Source organism: Myotis yumanensis, unplaced genomic scaffold (assembly GCF_028538775.1).
Source record: "Myotis yumanensis isolate MYYU_CA2020_CCGP unplaced genomic scaffold, mMyoYum1.0.hap1 SCAF_30, whole genome shotgun sequence".
NCBI classification, from domain to species: Eukaryota; Metazoa; Chordata; class Mammalia; order Chiroptera; family Vespertilionidae; genus Myotis; species Myotis yumanensis.
In genome coordinates this window covers 483,627-502,151 of record NW_027223781.1, presented here as the reverse complement: position 1 = coordinate 502,151, position 18,525 = coordinate 483,627, and the positions used below count along the sequence as shown (strand labels likewise).

The 18,525-nt window shown below is 42.4% G+C and overlaps 1 pseudogene; it reads right to left on the bottom strand.

Annotated features, from left to right (window-relative positions):
- Window positions 1-7,509: 7,509 nt before the first annotated feature.
- On the bottom strand, window positions 7,510-8,305 carry LOC139000803 (zinc finger protein 3-like; annotated as a pseudogene).
- Between the last annotated feature and the right edge of the window lie 10,220 nt (window positions 8,306-18,525).

Here is an 18,525-nt window from a genome sequence, read left to right as displayed (position 1 = left end):
ACAAGTGCAAACACTTCCAGCATCACATCATAGTATAGAAGTCTCTGAGCCTCATCAAAGAGCCCCCATTCCTCCTGAGAGAAGACAATGACCACATCCTCAAAGTTCATATCCTGTCATAATGGGGACAGTACAGCCCAAGATCAGCTTCACTCCTAAGATTCTTAGTCTGTCATACTCCCCACCCTTCACATCCATCTGCTCTGTCCATTCCACACATCAGAGAAAATGCCAGGCCTTCATCCCATGAAAGCCATTGTCTTCTTATATTCCTACTGACATTTTCTCTTCTCACTATAACAAAGGCAGATAAGACACCTGAGCTATGGACTCCTGTGTACACCACACTGACTTTTATCAACAGAATGGGTGTCAAAACCATAGGTTAAAGAGAGATGCTGGCCATAAAGATAGTGTGAGTGATTTGATACTGGTCTTGTCAGGCAATACCCTCATATTGTTTCTCAAAGACACCGAATACATGGCATCACACTGCACCCTCTTGATCCCAATCCCAAGGTACTGAGGCCATGGCTTTGCACTACCTGTTGCTCAGAGTTCTTTGAACAACACTTCTCTCACACAGCTTCCTTCTCAGAAGCACAACTTCAAAGGTAATGCAAATTTGCTGTGGTGAGGACAAATTGTTTCCTAATCACTTTTTTCCAAAACTATAGTTCACCACATCTATAATCTCTTACCCCTTACCCTTCTCCCTTACCCATTCCAGTGGAGATTTTGAAGCCTGGGTAATACTGATGTAGGCTATCTCATTCTTATCAACCTGTGTGTCACCCCCAACAACAAAAGGCAGTTGGTTAGTTAAATGGCAACGAAGCTCTGTACCTAGAATGTAGCACCAAAACACCCCTCTTTACAGGCAATCACCCTAAAAGTCACTGTATTGGATCATCCAGACAACACCAGAAATGGACTCTCTCGTCATTCACTCTTATGTCAATGTCAGGGTGCTGTGGTCATCAATTCACATTCCCGCTTCAAGTGCACATCACTCTTTTCCACACGTGGCTCACACCTGCACTCCCTCAGCCCCAGCCCCCATAGTGCTCTCCTTGGCCTCTGAGTTAATTCAGCATTTGTTGTCCAGAGAATGCTTGCCAACATCTCTCACTTAACTGCAACTCAAGTCCCACACCCGATGGCATTCTGACCATGCCCAGTGAGTTTCACAGATGACCACTTGAGCCTCTAAGCTAATACACAAGACTGTCTGCAACTCTCCAAAACCAGGCCACACCAAGGGTCACAACAAAACCCTGGTGAGTGTTTAGAGAAGTTAATATGTACCAGCCCTAGTCTCACTTTTTTGGAATAACTCTTCAGCCTCTAAATAATATCAGGTCCACTCATCTTTTAAAGGCCTTGACCACTGCAAAATGATTACCTCTCCCCCACACTCTACATGACAACTTCTATCTCTCTGCTGTGTTGTGACACCCAACTTCCACAGTGGCCCTAGCAGGAAAGCTAGACCTCAGGGTCACACTGTCCCTTCTGAGCTACTACTACCATTACCAACCTGACCATGATTTCCTATATATTTTTAAAAATATTTTTTATTGATTTCAGAGAGGGAGAAGGAGAGAGAGATAGAAACATCAATGATGAGAGAGAATCACTGATTGGCTGCCTCCTGCATGCTCTCTACTAGGGATCAAGCTTGCAACCTGAGCATGTGCCCTTGACCAGAATCGAACCTGGGAGCCTTCAGTCCACAGGCCGACACTCCATCCACTGAGCTAAACCAGCCAGGGCTCCTATATTAAAGTGATCTAGAGTCCTGGCTGATGTGTCTCAGTTGGTAGAGTATAGACCAGTGATGGTGAACCTATGACACATGTGTCAGAGGTGACACGCAAACTCATTTTTTTTTGGTTGATTTTTCTTTGTTAAATGGCATTTAAATATATAAAATAAATATCAAAAATATAAGTCTTTGTTTTACTATGGTTGCAAATATCAAAAAATTTCTATATGTGACATGGCACCAGAGTTAAGTTAGGGTTTATCAAAATGCTGACATGCTGAGCTCAAAAGGTTCACCATCACTGGTATAGACACATGCACATGACTTGGTTGTGGGCTGGATCCACAATAGAGGTAGTGCAGGCTGCAACCAATCCTTGTTTTCTTGCTCATCATTGTTTCTCTGTCCCCCTCCCTCTCCCTTCCTTTCTATATCTAAAACTTTATATATGTAATTTAAGTACCTGCCGGTTCCTAAATCAGCTCACTCTTCACTACAAGCCTTTGCACAATCTGTAACCAATGCCCTGCAGGACCTACCACGCATAACATTGGTTGCTAAATACAAGGTCCACTACATGAAGCCCTAGTCATGACCTTAGGAGTCTGGGTTTAGTATCTGTTCAAAGTCCCCAGGTCCAAGGGATACAAGAGCAGCTGGACAGCCCCAGGACACAACTATCTCAGAGGCCACAAGAGTGTGAAGCCCTGAAATTATCTTCACTGTCCTGTACACCCAACTCATTCTGCATTTGCAGGAATTCGTGTAAAGAAAATGATATGTTGAGAGCCTGGCAAACACCGCCAAGATTTATGGGCTCAGGCTGCTCAGTGCCCTTGCCCAGCCCAGAGGCCAGGTGCCCTCCAGATGCCTGTATTATCTCAGGCCTCCGTCCTCAGTGCTCACTCTTGCCAGTTACCTGATCATTTATAGGACTTCACCTTCCTGTCCAAAGATGCTGTCTTCTGTCTTCTAGTCTGTCCTTCCTCTGAGCAATGTTAGGAAAAGTTAGAACCCTACCCCACAAAATGTCCCTCCTTTTCCCCCAACCATCTATGTTCCCAGCATTCTGAGGGTGAAAGTAAAACTCCTCCTGAAAAACCTCACCTCATCTTCTTTGTTGCCTTTAGACCCAAAACAGGCCTGGGTTTTCCTAATCCTCACGGATCAGCCTCACCACCGTGTCCTTACAAGGTGGCACTGCAGCCTGTGGCCCTCTTCCCCCATCACACCCTGTGTCACCCAGGAGAGACTCACTATTCTGGATGCGACTTCCTGGGCTGCAGGACCTGAGGGGCGCCAGTCCCCAAGGCTGGAGGGTGAAATGGGGTGAGGCTGCGGGAATGCTGTGGGCAGAGAGGAGTCCCGGAGGCTTGGAGGCCCCACTCCCAGCCTGTTGGTGCTCAACAAGCCTCAGACACACGCTGCACAGCAAGGACGCTGCCTCCTAGGCCTCCTCCTACACATGTCCAGTGGGCTGAAGCCTGTGAGTCCTTGAACTGAAGAGGTCAAAATGCCCGCCAGGAGGAGGAAGGTGGAAGTCCTGTCCTAAGGGGATGCACTGACACCAAAAACACCCGTTAGCTCCGCCTACATGGGCCCATTCCTTCTGAGCAATGTAGTTTTCTCAAAAGCCAAGGGGAGGGCTAGCATTCAGGCCAATGACACTAGTGTATAAAGGTGATGTGGTTCAGCAAGTGGCCCTGGGGAAAGACAAGATGGGACCAGAGGCCTGGTTAACTGGAACAGACTGGCAGGTCTCCCAGGGGCGGGGTATGGGGACGAATGGGAGAGATCCCCCAAAGAATATATGCACAGGGGAAAATGGGAGACTTCTGTAATACTAGAAACAATAAATACATTGTTTTTTTTCAATTTTTAAATAATATAGCACCACTGGTGTGACTCAATGGTTGAGCGGCAACCTATGAACCAGGAGGTCAAGGTTCTATTCCTGGTCAGGGAACATACATGGACTGTAGGTTCAATTCTCAGTTAGGGGAGAGGTACATGAAGGAGGCAGCTAATCAGTGATTCTCTCTCATCATTGATGTTTTTATCTCTTCTTCTCCCTCCCTCACTCTAAAATCAATAAAATTATATTTTTAAAGTATATACATATATGCATAGCCCAAGGACATAGACAATAAGGTGGTGAGGGCCTAGAAGCAGTGGGGGCAGGGTAGAGGGAGGCAAAGGGGGATGGAGATGGGGGAAAATGGGAACATCTGTAATAGAGTTAATAATCAATAATAAAAAAGAATAGTTTGACCACATGCGATGGTTCATTGCTTGGATGTGGACCCATAAACCATGAGATCACTGGTTCAATTCCAGGTCAGGCACATACTCAGGTTGGAGAGCTCCATTCCTGCAGGGGGCATGCAGGAGGCAACTGATCAATGATTCTCTCTCATCATTGATGTTTCTCTGTCTCCCTCACTCTCTAAAAAAGCAATAAAAACATTTTTAAAATAATAGTGTTAAGATTGATTTGATTCAACAACACCAAAATGAAGAGGCACTTTTCATCTAATTCACTGCAATCTTTCACACTCACTATGAATGCAGTGTTTCTGTCATACTGGTGGTTATATTGAAACCTCAGAGTCATACAAAAAATGACACTAGGGCCCAGTTGATAGAGCATCAACCTGCAGACTGAAGGGTCCCAGGTTCAATTCTGGTCAGGGGCACATGCCTGGATCCCCAGTAGGGGGCATACAGGAGGCAGCCAATCAATGATTCTCTCTCATCATTAATGTTTCTATCTCTCTCTCCCTCTCCCTTCATCTCCAAAATCAATTATAAAATATATAAAGAATGACATCACTGCATGAAATTTCATACATCACAGGACATGGCTCCTTTAGTGTATGTGGGGAACAATTCCCCTAAACATTGTTGAGAAATATGTAATACTTATTATGACCAGAGACTATAATTAATATTGTGCACAGAAACACAACAAAGGCCTCCTTTCCAGTGTGAATGTTGACCTCACCAATAATAGAGTCACCAGGCTGCAAATTAGAACCACAAAGTCATGCAGATAATTTTTCAAGGCCTTGCGCAGAAGTTAAAAAAAAAAGCCAAAATTGGAGAAACTGATTTTCTGCCATTACTATGTGCCTTCCAAAGCACAGAATGTTTGGGACCCCATCATATCTGTTCACCTCTCCATGCTGACAGGTCACAACTTTCCTTTATAGCCATCCCAGGAAGTGAACATAGTCCCCAAAATTAAAGGTACAAAAGAAAAAAACAACACCTTTACTGAATGATCATAGCCCAGAACAGGACAGCAAGCAGTTTGCAGGTTGGTGAATTAGAACCTGAAACAATTCATCCCAGCATAATGTGCAAACCACAATGTCCCTGACAGATGTAGCTCTTTTTAGCTGAGGATGAGTGCCCTGGATGAATCCTGTATCAGGAGCATTACCTCGTCATAGATAAAGAAATGAAGATACTGCCAAGAGCTCAGAGTAATCACAATTTTCTCAAGCACAAGTGAGAACACAGAATATATTTCCCCTGATCACACAGGGGTTGTGACTTATGCACACTCTTCAGGTGAGCCAGGTGTTAGAGGTGAAATCTCTTCAGCCAGAAATACTCGCTGTGACACCAATCGAGTAGTAGGTCTGTGAAGATGTGATCCATAGAATACAATACTAGTCAGCATTAAAAAAATTTCAATATTCACATAAGCATTTGTATTGAGTCTCAAAATATCTGTAGCATTAAGGAAACCAGTATTTGTTTAAAAGTACACACCTTACAGTGACTATAAAATTATGAATAATATGAACTAATTTAATGTAAAGGACGGAAAATGAATGATTGCATGGAAGACTGGGAAAGTCAGAAAGAGAGATTATAAAAGGGCAGGATGAAAATGTAGAGTGTAGGAAATGTAGGTTTAGAATTGTTGGTATGGAAAATAATACATAAAAAATACTGGAATAAACTCTGCTTTCACCGTGTACCTCAGCTGGGTGGGTATCAACCAGTACACTGAAACGTCCTGGTTCAATTTCAGGTCAGTACACAGCCCCACCTGTGGCCCCAGTAGGGAGTGTGAAAGAGGCAGCTCATGTACATTTATCTCTCTCCCCCTTCCCTCCTCTTTTTCTAAAAAAAAATAACATAAAGGTATTTTTTAAAAGCACAAGTGCTGTGGTTTATGTACTCATAACTGAACGTCCACTTATGCCACACCTTGAATATAGTGACAGATAAAATTATTTCAACTGTGATGTTTCACAGCTTTATCTCTAGGTAAAGGCTCACAAAATAACACACATTAGAAAAGTGCACTTTCTTGCATGTCAGTGCTCATTTCTTGGAACAGATTTGCCTCAGTGGCAGCAAATGTTGGCAAACAGTGAAGACTACTACCACGGAATCAACAGGAATGCTGACTGGTTACAGAAGACACATCCTGGGATTGATTATAGGATTATCCTTCCTTTGGATTTGAGTTCTTACATATTGAGAAATGACCTTGTGGTGAACACCTTACAGAGACCAGGAGAATGCACAAATCCTTTAAATTATTTTCTCTGCCAATGACTACAGCTAGAGGAAACATTTTTGGAGGTGCTGAGAATATCTGTACACAAAGGTCACACAAGCCACAGGCCAGGAACATTTGTGGATTTATTTTCAGAAGAGACACTTTCCATATAATATACTGCAATCACTTTCTCATCACTATGAATACAGTGTTTCTGTCTCAATGGTAGGTTAACCTCAGAGTCTTACAACAAATGTCACAAGACTATGAAATATCGTACTTCATGGCACTGGGCTTCTTTGCAGTATGTGGGGAGGAGTTCCCCTAACCATTGATAAGAATTAAGAAATACCTACTGTGAACAAAGAACATAATTCATATTCTTCACAGAAGAACAGCAAAGACCTCCACTTCTGGGTAACCATTGGCTTAACTCATAACCAAGATACCAGGCTATAAATTAAGACTACAAAGTTATGCAACTTCCTTTCAACTCCTTGGGCAGCAATGCAAAATAAGCCAGTTTGGGATGAAGAATGATTTTCTGCCATCATGTTCTCCTTTCCAAAGAACTGAAGGTTTGATGTTCCCGCAATATTGGTTCACATTTACATGCTGACAAATCACAAGAGTGCTTTCAAAACATTGCAGGCAGTGAATAGAACCATCACAATTTAAGGTACAAAAGGAAAAACACCTTTACTAAAATATCATAAACCATAGCCAGTGGTGTTCAGATTGGTGAAATAGAATCTAAGCCAATCATCACAGCATAACATGAGAACCACGAACTCCCTGAGAGAGATATCACTTCTGTTCCGAGGATGGGTGTTCTGGACAAACCCTGGATCAGGCCCATTCCCTAGGCAAAGAGAAAGGAATGAAGATACTTCCAAGTGTTCAGAATATTTAGAATTTATTCAAGCACAAGAGAGCACACAGGGATTGTGACTGATGCACACTGTTCAGGTGAGCCAGGTGTTAAAGATGAAATCACTTCAGCCCCAATCACTCATAGTGACATCAATTGGATAGGAGGCCTGGGCAGAATGGCAAGTTCAAGTAGCTCCTTGAAGCCTCACTTGTACGTGAAAATTATGAGGAATCTAGCAGAGTGTATGTCTTGATCAAAAGGGATCATATTAAGGCAACTGTGTATCATAAAGTCTCCTCTAGTGTTGTTATTCTGAGTGAAAAAAATGAAACATTCCCTTCACATTTATGGCTTTTCTCCAGTGTGAAGTCTCAGATGTCTCATAAGGCTATATTTTTGGCTAAAATATTTCCCACAATCTGTACACTCATAAAGTTTTTCCCCAGAGTGAACTGGCTTGTGGATAAGGAGCTGACTATTTTGCCTAAAACACTTCCCACATTCACTGCACACATAAGGTTTTTCTCCACTGTGAACTCTATTGTGGATAATGAGATGACTATTTTGCCTAAAAGACTTTCCACATTCACTGCACACATAAGGCTTTTCTCCACTATGAACTCTCTTGTGGACAAGGAGCTGACTAATATCCCTAAAGGACTTGCCACATTCACTACACCCATAACGTTTTTCTCCAGTGTGAACTCTCTTGTGTATAAGGAGCTATTTTGACTAAAGAATTTCCCACATTCACAGCATTCATAAAGTTTTTCTCCAGTGTGAATTCTCTTATGGGTATGGAGCTGTTATTCCTAAAAGACTTCCCACATTCACTACACCCATATGGTTTTTCTTCAGTGTGAACTCTCTTCTGGATAACGAGCTGACTATTTCGGGTAAAAGATTGCCTACATTCACTACACTCATAAGGCTTTTCTCCAGTGTGAACTCTGTGGTGTTGAATGAGGGTGGAACTCTGACTGAAGTACTTCCCACAATCTGTACATTCATATGGCTTTTCTCCAGTGTGAATTCTCTAACGTCAAAAGAGGGTGGAACTCTGATTAATGAACTTCCCACAATCTATATATTCAAATGGCTTTTCTCCAGTATCAACTCTTTTATGTCGAATGATGTTAAAGATTCATTTATGAGTTTTCCTACATTTGCCACACTCTCCAGAACACACATCTTGACATTCAAGAACTTTGAGGATATAGCTGGAAGCGTTTTCACAATCACCCCACTGGTGATGACTTTTTCCACTGAGAAATTCCTGTGAAATCTCACTGCCACAGTTTGGCTCCTCAGTGTTATGAGTTGCCTGGTGCTGGAGAAGCTCTGAGGGAGTTTGGGAGTCTTCCCCAACCACCCTGCTGTTTGAAGGCACCTCTGATAAGTAGAAGCTGCACCTGGTCACAAATGAGGCCTTGTCCATACCTTCTTTCCAGGACGTCTCTCCTCTGGCATTCCTCTGTTGCTGGTGAGGGTTTGCACTGAAACAGAAGGTTCTCACACATGCCTCACTGAAGAAGTCTTTATGCTCCAAATGTGCTGCTTGTAACTCATTCAGATGCAAAATATCTTTTAACACCGAGAAACACTGCAAAAATGGATGGTTCTTCTGGGTTGCTGGAGCTGTCTTAGAAGCCCTGACCTGTGACTCTCCTTCTATGGCTATGCTCTGATTTGTACCTCATCATCCTATTTATGCCAACAACCTGAAAACAGAAAAAAGGTGAGGGAATGAATGTTGATTGTGGTGACAGAGAGAAGTAACATTACAAAAGTGTGTGGCTCATGACACCATGGCTCTATGAAGTTTTTTGAAAAGAAGAGATAAGCAGGAATGATTAATAAGAGGCTTTTGTGAATTCCTGGGCCTCTGAATATCGTAAAGGAAGGAAGACCACACCAGGAATATGAAACAAAGATGGCAAGCACCACATGGAAGAGAGGTAAGACTTCCAGCGCTTCCTTAGGCTAACAATGTTCAGTAAGGCTTGTCTTCAGGTGACATAGGCAAGCTCTGAAGAATTTTGTCTATGTCTAATCTCAGGAAAAATTCAATGAACAAGTAGCTTTTTTTCTAGGACTACTTAAATATGTTTGTGCACCTCATAACACATGTGCAGGTCAATGTTGAAGAATACTGCGGAGGCAGCAGTGCAGAGGAGCAGGTAATGTAAAAATGCCACGAAGGTGAACATGGCGGAATGCTAGGAAATCACAGGTGAAATGACATATCAGAAGTGTAAAGTAGTTCAAAGGAAAGGTGAGATGAGGTGTGGCCATTGCACCTGCGTCCAAGCAGTGATGGAATTGATCTGGTTCTCTACATAATTTGAAAACAGCCTTTGTGTCATACATTCTGCTAGTTTCCACTCAGCTGGGCCAGGCCTCTTATGAGACCATCCTGCATGTTCACCCTGTGAAAAAAACTAGGGATCTCCCTGTACCAACTTCCCTACAAATACATAAAGCTGAAATATTCCAAGTATTAATGAAAGATGACAGAGGTGACCATTCAGCCCTGGTCCAGATAAAATCCATTTGTAATAGTATACAGGGAAGGTAATATTACAAACACCAATTGAAGGAGGGTCTTACAAGAAGAGCCCATGGTTCATGTAAGTAAAGAACATAACCTGGCACAGGCAGTCACCCAGAACCTTTATCTAGAGGAAAGGTGCAGAAGTGGAAACCATGGATCTAGACATAGTCACTCTCCCAGGGATAGAAACAACAAGTGGGGCCCATTAAGCTGTCTGTAAGATGTCTGGCTCCCAGACACATGCTGCACTTTCTGAGGAAAATAGTGTTAAAGAAGTTTGTGGAGTTTATTTCTCAGGGCTACCACATAGCTCAGCACTGGCATCCATAGCACATTGCACATGAGAGTGAGGAAAATTTACAGAGCCCATGGTCTGGCTGTAGGAGAGAGAAAGCTACAGGTGGAATATCAAGGAAGAGATGCCATCACCTCAGTCCATTAGGATATATGTGAGGGTCTTACCTACAGATGATCCAAGAACAAATACTTCCAGCATCACTTTGCAGTACAGAAGTCTCTGAGCCTCATCAAGAATTCCCCATTCCCCTGGAGAGAAGGCAATGGCCACATCCTCAAAGTTCATATCCTGTTATAATGGGGACAATTCAGTCCATTATCAGCTTCTCTCCTAGGATTTTACATTTATCATACACCCCAACATCCATATCCATCTGCTCCCTAGACTTCTGATACAAAGAAGATATCAGGCCTTTGTTTCATCAAAGACACTCACTCCTTATATTCCTACTGATGCAGTGTCTTCCCATGACAATAAGGACAATGAGCATATAGATCATACCTGCTTTTTAGTACAAACATTTTGGCCACACTGTTCCTTTTGAATACAGTGGGTGTCATGAATATAGGATATGGATAGATGTTGATCATAATGAGAGTATGAGTGATTTGACACTGTTCTTGTGAGGCAATAACCTTGTTGTTCCGAGACAGGCTACTAACCCGGAGGCAATGGCTCTCAAACAGCGCGACTACTTCATGAACTCAGAGGAGACCTGCTACCCTCCACGGAAAGCAGATCCAAGCAACTGCGGCCTCCTGATCACCACACGCTCTGCCTGGGGAACAGTTGCTGTGTGTGAAGCCTCCCTCCAGCAACCAGAAGAGCCACCACACCTGTGAACAGCACCCACCAGAAGCCCTGCTATCAATGGAGGAGCCGCTGCTAACACAACAGCCCAAGGAGCAACCACAGCCCGAGGAGCCACTGCCACCCAGGGAGCAGCCACTGCCACCCAGGAAGCAACCACTGAATAACTCAACAACTAGATATATCAGTGAGATCAAACATGGGTAGACAAAGAATTGCCCAAAGGAAAGAGAAGGAGGACTCGCCAGAAAAGCAGCTAAGTGAGACAGAGATATGCAACATGACGGAAAAAGAATTCCGAATAAGGGTCCTAGAGTACATGCACCGGATGTACAAGAAGCAAGAAGAAACAGATGAAAAAATCAACTACTTATGCAAGAAGCAAGAAGAAACAGATGAAAAGATCAATAACTTTTGCAAGACCCAAGAAGAAATGAAAAGCGATATAGCTGCAATAAAAAACACCATTGAAAGTATCAACAGTAGACTGGGAGAAGCGGAGGACCAAATCAGTGAATTAGAAGACAAGGAAGCAAAACACACTCAAACTGTACTGCAAATGGAGAAAAAAATTAAAAGACAGGAGGAGAGCCTAAGGGAGCTCTGGGACAACATGAATCGAAACAACATACGAATAATAGGGGTGCCAGAACAACAGAAAGATGAACATGGATTAGAAAACCTATTCGAAGAAATAATATCAGAAAACTTCCCTGGGGTGGGGAAGAAAAAAGTCACACAAGCCCAGAGAGTCCCAAACAAGGTGAACCCAAAAAGACCCACACCAAGACACATCATAATTACCATGGCAAATGTTCAGGACAAAGAGAGAATCTTACAGGCTGCAAGAGAGAGACGGAAAGTTACATACAAGGGATCTCCCATTAGATTATCAAATGATTTCTCAACAGAAACACATCAGGCCAGAAAAGAATGGACGGAAATCTACAAAGTGATGCAAAGCAAAGGACTGAATCCAAGAATACTCTATCCAGCAAGGCTATCATTCAAAATTGAAGGGGAAATAAGAAGCTTCACAGACAAAAAAAGGCTAAGGGAGTTTATCACCACCAAGCCAGCCATGCAAGAAATGCTAAAGGGACTGGTGTAAAAGAAGAAATATCAAGCTCAGAAAGAAAACAGCCACACACACACACAAAAAAGAAATGGCTACAAACAAGTACCTTTCAATAATAACTTTAAATGTAAATGGACTAAATGCTCCAAATAAAAGACATCCAGTGGCTGAATGGATAAAAAAACATGACCCATACATCTGCTGTCTACAAGAGACCCACCTCATTAGAAGGGACTCACACAGACTGAAAGTGAAGGGATGGAAAAATATCTTTCACGCAAATGGAAAGGAAAAGAAAGCTGGGGTAGCAATACTTATATCTGACAAAATACATCTCAAAGTGAAGGCCATAACCAGAGATAAGGAAGGCCACTTCATAATACTAAAGGGATCAATACAACAAGAAGATATAACCCTGGTAAACATATATGCACCCAATGCAGGAGCACCCACATACATAAGAAAACTTCTGGAAGATATCAAATGAGAGATCGACAACAATATAATCATAGTAGGGGACTTTAATACACCACTGACATCACTGGATAATCAACTAGACAAACAATCAGCAAAGAAACAGCAATCCTAAATGACTCACTAGATCAGATGGACTTAATTGACATCTTCAGAACATTCCACCCCAAAGCCATGGAATATACACTCCTCTCAGGTGCTCATGGGACATATTCAAAAATAGACCACATATTGGGTCACAAGCAAAGTCTCCACAAATTCAAGAAGATTAAAATCATAAAAAGCATCTTCTCAGACCACGATGGCATAATGTTAGAAATAAACTACAATAAAAACAACCCAAAATACTCAAACACTTGGAAGCTGAATAGCATGTTATTAAATATTGATTGGGTTACCAATGACATCAAAGAAGAAATTAGAGGGAGAGAAAATGGCGGAGGCTTAGACGGACGTGTTGGTGCTTTGTCCCGGACCAGATAGGGGCGAGCAGCTGAAACGGGTAACAATCAGCCTGATCAAGCTGGGGAGGTTCAGCTGAGAGACAGTCTGCAGCCAGGAAAGACAGAAAACTCCTAAAAAATGCGGATGGTTAGAGATTGAGGCTGAAACCTCCCTCTGGGCGCCAGCGCAGCGGCGAGACCGTGCCATCTCAGGCAGCGTTTACCGGCATCCAGAGATCGGCTACTAACCCGGAGGCAACGATTCGCAAACAGCGCGACTGCAAGAGCCAAGGGGAGACCTGCACCCCTCCACGGAAAGGTTAGACTTACCTCAAAGGTGCGGTTCGCAGTTCAGGTTGGAGCGAGGAACGTGCGTGCGGGGGCAGGGGGAAATCTGCGTCCGCCAAAATCCGCGCTCTCCAAAATCCGTGCCTATAGAGGCCAGTGTGTCTCGCAAGGGGGGAGGGCTCCCGCAGGGCTGCTGCCAGAAGGTAACACTATAAATGAGCCCATAGTTGGACTGGATGCAAAAGGGCTGCCTCAGAGTTTCCCTGATAGCCGGCTACTTGTTGGTGCCAGGGGCTTGAGCGCGCGCAGACACTCCGCGCGGTTCTGGAGGGTGGAACCCTGCGAGTTCGAACAGCTTCCCAGGCTCTTGTTTGCACACTTCCTCTTACTTCTGTGAGTTTGATTGTTGAGCCCAGTGCATGTGAGTGCCCAGCTGGGGTCACTAGCAGAGCTTGTAGGGGAAGATTGTTTTTGGGGAGCCTGGGAAACAGAGCTGGGAGTGGCGCCGGGGGAACCACCTCTGGGCGGAGCTGGTTCAGGTACAATAGAGAACTGGTCGGAGAGAACTTATAGCCTCGGAGGTCAACCCAGACACACTGCCACCCAGAGGCAGAGCCACGAACTGACTCCTCTGTAAATACAGATAAGGCAATAAGGACTGTGGCTTACAACAAGGAGGAACAGTGTATCAGAGGGAAAGTCAACATTCTCCTGAATTCCGGGCGTGCCAATAAGAAGAGTAGAAGATCTGAAGCACCTACATTAATGCACATTTTTCTTTTTATTTTTTTAAATTACTTTTTCTCCTTTTAACTAAGAAAACATTTTTTTTCTTTTTTTTTTTCATTTTTCTTTTTCTCCATCACCCGATTTTGCCCTTTCAGCTACTACATTTTTATTTTTAACTAGTATTACTACCGCTACCATTTTACCAGTTTTTAAAGTGTCATCTTATCTTGTCTTTATTTTATTTTGGGACTATTGTTCTCCATTCTATTTTCATCGTTCCTTTAGCAACATTTTTCTCTACCTCAATTTGCCTCTGTGCTAAACAATCTTCCCCACTTTTTCCCTTTTGCTGTCCCGTTTCTCTTACCCTACTCCAGCTTTAGATCTTCCCTATTCTTTTTACCCTCTGTCAAAATTTAACCCTGCTTAAATATCCTATGTCCAATCCCCTGTTCTAAATCCTTATACACCTTTCCCTTATCTTCCTTCACTATCCATTTTTTTTCTCTCTCTTCTTCTTCTTTTCTCTCTATTGTTTTATCGTTGTTTGCCTGATTGACGAGTATATTGTTTTTCTTTTTTTTTTCTTTTTTTGATCGTTTGTGAGGTTAGACTGCTTATTCTTTTTTTTTCCTGCCCCTCCCTCTCGCCCCCCCCCGCCCCCCGGTTATTTCTGCGCTTCTCTGTCCCCTTGCGTCGCTTGATATTATTGGTTGTTTGTAGTTTGTATTCATCTCCAGGAATCTGTTGCTGCAATTTGTTGGTATTAGTGGCGGACCTATAGGAGTTTTCTCCTCACATAAATAGTCTCTCCCCCTTTTACACTTCACTCTCTTTTCTCTCTTACTTTTTTTCTTCTTTCTTTTTTTTTCTTTTTTTCCTCCTCTTTTCCCCCTCCCTTTTCCAATCTCATTTTTGCACTCCTTTCTTTCTTTCTTTCTTTTTTCTCTTCTACCTTTTTCTCTTCTTTCCCCCTTATCTCCCAACTCTCTTAGCTCGGGTGGCCACCTTTATTTGGGGTTAGTAATATCGTAAATACAATAGTGTTCAGTGCCTGGTACGTTGTGCCTTGTTGTGTTGTATTTTGTGCCTCTAAATCAACGCAACAGATTCAAGCAACAGCGGCCTCCTGATCACCACACGCTCTGCCTGGGGAACAGTTGCTGCGTCTGAAGCCTCCCTCCACCAGCCAGAAGAGCCACCACAACTGTGAACAGTACCCATCAGAGGCCCTGCTATCAACAGAGGAGCCGCTGCTACCACAACCGCCCAAGGAGCAACCACAGCCCGAGGAGCCACTGCCACCCAGGGAGCAGCCTCTGCCACCCAGGGTCCAGCCACTGAACGATTCAACAATTAGTAATGTCAGTGAGATCAAACATGGGTAGACAAAGAAACCCCCAAAGGAAAGAAAAGGAGGACTCGCCAGAAAAGCAGCTAAGTGAGACAGAGATATGCAACATGACGGAAAAAGAATTCAGAATAAGGTTCCTAGAGTACATGCACCGGATGTTCAAGAAGCAAGAAGAAACAGATGAAAAACTCAACTACGTATGCAAGAAGCTAGAAGAAACAGATGGAAAAATCAACAACTTAAGTAAGACCCAAGAAGAAATGAAGAGCGACATAGCTGCAATAAAAAACACCATTGAAAGTATCAACAGTAGACTGGGAGAAGCGGAGGACCGAATCAGTGAATTAGAAGACAAGGAAGCAAAACACACTCAAACTGTACTGCAAATGGAGAAAAAAATTAAAAGACAGGAGGAGAGCCTAAGGGAACTTTGGGACAACATGAAACGAAGCAACATACGAATAATAGGGGTGCCAGAACAACAGAAAGATGAACATGGATTAGAAAACCTATTCGAAGAAATAATATCAGAAAACTTCCCTGAGGTGGGGAAGAAAAAAGTCACACAAGCCCAGAGAGTCCCAAACAAGGTGAACCCGAAAAGACCCACACCAAGACACATCATAATTACCATGGCAAATGTTCAGGATAAAGAGAGAATCTTACAGGCTGCAAGAGAGAGGCGGAAAGTAACATACAAGGGATCTCCTATTAGATTATCAAATGATTTCTCAACAGAAACACATCAGGCCAGAAAAGAATGGACGGAAATCTACAAAGTGATGCAAAGCAAAGGACTGAATCCAAGAATACTCTATCCAGCAAGGCTATCATTCAAAATTGAAGGGGAAATAAGAAGCTTCACAGACAAAAAAGGGCTAAGGGAGTTTATCACCACCAAGCCAGCCATGCAATAAATGCTAAAGGGACTGGTGTAAAAGAAGAAATATCAAGCTCAGAAAGAAAACAGCCACACACACAAAAAAAAGAAATGGCTACAAACAAGTACCTTTCAATAATAACTTTAAATGTAAATGGACTAAATGCTCCAAATAAAAGACATTGAGTGGCTGAATGGATAAAAAAACATGACCCATACATCTGCTGTCTACAAGAGACCCACCTCATTGGAAAGGACTCACACAGACTGAAAGTGAAGGTATGGAAAAATATCTTTCACGCAAATGGAAAGGAAAAGAAAGCTGGGGTAGCAACACTTATATCTGACAAAATACATCTCAAAGTGAAGGCCATAACCAGAGATAAGGAAGGCCACTTCATAATACTAAAGGGATCAATACAACAAGAAGATATAACCCTGGTAAACATATATGCACCCAATGCAGGAGCACCCACATACATAAGAAAACTTCTGGAAGATATCAGGGGAGATATTGACAATAACACAATCATAGTAGGGGACTTTAATACACCACTGACATCACTGGATAAATCCGCTAGACAAACAATCAGCAAAGAAACAGCAATCCTAAATGACTCACTAGATCAGATGGACTTAATTGACATCTTCAGAACACTACACCCCACAGCTGCGGAATATACATTCCTCTCAGGTGCTCATGGGACATATTCAAAAATAGACCACATATTGGGTCACAAGCAAAGTCTCCACAAATTCAAGAAGATTGAGATCATAAAAAGCATCTTCTCAGACCACGATGGCATAATGTTAGAAATAAACTACAATAAAAACAACCCAAAATACTCAAACACTTGGAAGCTTAATAGCATGTTATTAAATATTGATTGGGTTACCGATGACATCAAAGAATAAATTAAAAACATCCTGGACACTAATGACAATGAAAACACAACAATCCAAAACCTCTGGGACACAATGAAAGCAGTCCTGAGAGGGAAGTTTATAGCTCTACAGGCCTATCTCAAAAAACAAGAAAAAATGGTAGTTAATCATCTAACTCTACAACTCAAAGAATTAGAAAGAGAGCAACAAGAAAACCCCAGAGTGAGCAGAAGGAAGGAGATAATAAAGATTAGAGCAGAAATCAATGACATAGAGACCAAAAAAACAATACAGAAAATCAATGAAACCAAGAGCTGGTTCTTTGAAAGGATAAACAAGATTGACAAACCCCTCGCCAGGCTCACCAAGAAGCAAAGAGAAAGGTCCCAAATAAACCAAATCAGAAATGATAGAGGCGAAATAACAACAGACCCCACAGAAATACAAATGATTGTTAAACAATACTACGGACAACTCTACTCCAACAAACTAGACAACCTGGAGGAAATGGACAAATTCCTAGAAAAATACAACATTCCAAAACTCAATCAGGAAGAATCTAAAAACCTCAATAGGCCAATAACTATGGAAGAAATTGAAGCAGTCATCAGAAAGCTTCCAGCAAACAAAAGCCCAGGGCCAGACTGCTTCACAGGGGAGTTCTACCAAACATTCAAGGAAGAACTAAAACCTACCCTCCTCAGACTACTACAAAAAATTCAAGAGGAAGGAACACTTCCAAGCTCATTCTATGAAGCCAGCATCACCCTAATACCAAAACCAGGTAAAGACATCACAATGAAAGATAATTACAGGCCAATATCCCTCATGAACATAGATGCCAAAATCCTCAACAAAATCTTAGCAAATCGGATCCAGCAGTACATCACAAGGATCATACACCATGACCAAGTAGGATTTATCCCAGAGATGCAAGGATGGTACAACATCCGTAAATCAATAAATGTGATACATCACATAAACAAATTGAAAGAAAAAAACCACATGGTCATATCAATTGATGCAGAAAAAGCATTCGACAAAATCCTACACCCATTTTTGATAAAAACTCTCAGAAAGGTGGGAATAGAAGGATCATACCTCAACATAATAAAAGCCATATATGACAGGCCCACAGCCAACATCATACTCAATGGTCAAAAACTAACACCATTTCCCCTAAGAACAGGAACAAGACAGGGATGCCCACTCTCACCACTCCTGTTCAACATAGTACTGGAAGTATTAGCCATTGCAATTAGGCAAGAAGAAGAAATAAAAGGCATCCAAATTGGAAAAGAGGAAGTAAAACTGTCCTTATTTGCAGATGACATGATATTATACATACAAAACCCTAGAGACTGCATCAAAAAGCTACTAGACTTAATACATGAATTTGGCAATGTAGCAGGATACAAAATTAACCCCAAGAAATCTGAGGCATTTCTATACACCAATAGTGAACTTTCAGAAAGAGAGATTATGAAAACAATCCCATTTACCATCGCACCAAAAAAATTAAGATACCTAGGAATAAACTTAACTAAAGAGGTTAAAGACCTCTACTC